Here is a 2,670-nt window from a genome sequence, read left to right as displayed (position 1 = left end):
AATCTTCTCGGCGTCAATTAACAAACCAATAAACCTATAGCTTCTTGTTGTCATTATTTATTCTAGCTTGGTCCCTGAGATTATTAGTTGTGTCAATAGAAATCATAGATAAGTGGATGATAAATAATTTTAATTTGCAAATAGACACTAATAAATCCAAATTAATATCTAGAGGGGAAATATCCATCAGATAATCAGAGTCAATTCTTTCGGCTGGACTCTTATTAATTATTGGTACAATCTTTATTTGTGCAATTCCTTTCCAAAAAAAAAAAAAAAAAAAAAAAAAAAAAAGAGTTCCTGTACTAAAATAGTTGAATTGATAAATTGATGATAATACTCTACCTACATTATGTTATTGTTTATCGTACTATGAAATTTGGAAAATTCACTCAAAATTTATGTTAGGATTGTGACTTGTGATCAAGTGCATAGCAAAGGAAGATATAAAATAGAAATTGAAATGAAGAAATAGTGAAATATATAATAAATTAGTACGTATTACTCTGTAATAAAGATGAAGTTGAGTTGGTCCTTTAACACGTTCAACACCAATATTTATTTATGAAGTAAGTCGACAAGTGTTGATGGAATTGATAGAGTATATCTTGAAAATGTCATTGATAGAGTAATCAGTGTTGAGCTTCATCCATTAACTTAAATTTTTGGTAAAATTAATCCTCCAAAGTAATATCAAGAGCCATTGTGATAAGGTCGCAAATATAAATCTCTTTGGCCCTCTATCTACTTGAGTAGAATCTATTTCACACTATAGTCGTATATATAATAATGATCGTTAATTGATAAGCACATCCTACTATATTTATTCTTTGGCTAACAAGCTAAGTCCTAAAGCAACTTTGGAAATTAGGTTATCGTGTAAACCAATGTCACCAAATCATAAGGAATCTGACCAAAATATTAATTGTCAATCACGTTGCTGGTTCTTCTTTATACGCAAATACATCGTGTATATATATATATATATATATATATATATATATATATATATATATATATATATATATATATATATATATATATATATATTTATAACAAGGATCCTACTAAACTAGAACCTTTACACATATAGATCAACATTTGAGGATAAAGGAGAAAAATTAAGACATTGAACCTCAAATTAGTAATTTTAAAAATCACAAGGTGAGACAAATACTCAATGTATACATATAAATAGATATGTATCCACGAAAATCAAAATTACGCATTATAATTAATGAGATCATATCATGATACTATAACAGTTTATATAGAACGTAATTGAAGAGCATTAATTCCCTAAAATAATAGCTAATACTTATGTACTTGTATGTACAAGATCATATCCATGATATAAGCAATGACAATCTCTGATTTTTTCTTTTAGTACTTAGGATTTTGTTAGAGTCATCCTAATTAACACTTTAACTTTATATTAATTATTTATTTGCTCAAAAATACCTTTATTTTACCTTTGGATTAGGATTCCACTAACCCACTCCACAAAAATCTAAGTGTTTAACATGATGATTAATTTGCCCCTTTTGAAATAGTAAAGCTGTTTATAGATTTATAATACCCATTCGTTAACCTAAAAACTGTATAAGCCATATAAGTAACAATTTCATCATACATCTACTAATTAATTCATATGTTGTTTTGCATTATTATTGTTACTCAGCTTTACTATTAGGTAGTATATTTTTATGAAAATACATTTCATATATTTTCTTCAATTTAGAGTAATGAATCAAAAGCTTTTTGATATTATTTTATGAAACGAATATAGCCAATAATTTAGTATAGCCAAACTTAGAATTAAATCTTTGCAAAGATTGGATAAGGAGCAACATGATCATATTGATCCATTTGAATGACAATCCGCTTTTATAAGTATACATGGCATATGCTTTTGTTGGTAGTCTTAGCCCCTCAATTTTCATTACCAAATTAGAGGTAGTACCGTAGTATTGTGTGTGTGGTAATTAATATCTCCAATTAACGACGGCAGCAGCTTGAAATGGTAATTAATAAATATCTACGTAGTATATACTATATATAAAGTGAAAGGGGATTTTGGGTGATAAATTTCACTTCCCAAAATACCTCTTTCAGTTTTTTCTTTTTTTTTTTAGAAAAAAAATAAAAAAGAATTACCATCCTTAAAAATAAAAAAACCATCATCTCGGTTAAAAAAAAAAATAACTGTCATATTTTCTTTTTAAATTTTTTTTTTTAGGAAAGTCAAATTTTATATTTAGCCCACATAACATCATCATCATCATATATTTTTAATAACACATTTTTTTATTATATTTTTTCAACAATTTTTAAACCCACTTATGTTTATTAATTAGAATTAAAGAGATATATAATATTGTGAAAAAAAATCGAGCTTGATAGATTACTTATATTGCACACGCACATATTGTGTGCGTCCCTTAGCTTGTGTGAATAAAAACATACTATGTTTAATTTATAGGTAAAGCTGGTTTCAAAACAAATATATATATATATATATATATATATATATATATATATATATATATATATATATATATATATATACAAATAAAGCTCAATTTACATGGTAATGACCATTTGTAGGGTTTTCTTGTAAAATTATACAAAGAATACAAATCTATTACTAATTCTGCAATTTATGACGGC

Source organism: Chenopodium album, chromosome 11 (assembly GCF_948465745.1).
Source record: "Chenopodium album chromosome 11, dcCheAlbu1.1, whole genome shotgun sequence".
Taxonomy (NCBI): domain Eukaryota; kingdom Viridiplantae; phylum Streptophyta; class Magnoliopsida; order Caryophyllales; family Amaranthaceae; genus Chenopodium; species Chenopodium album.
Note: the sequence above shows the minus strand (reverse complement) of the source record.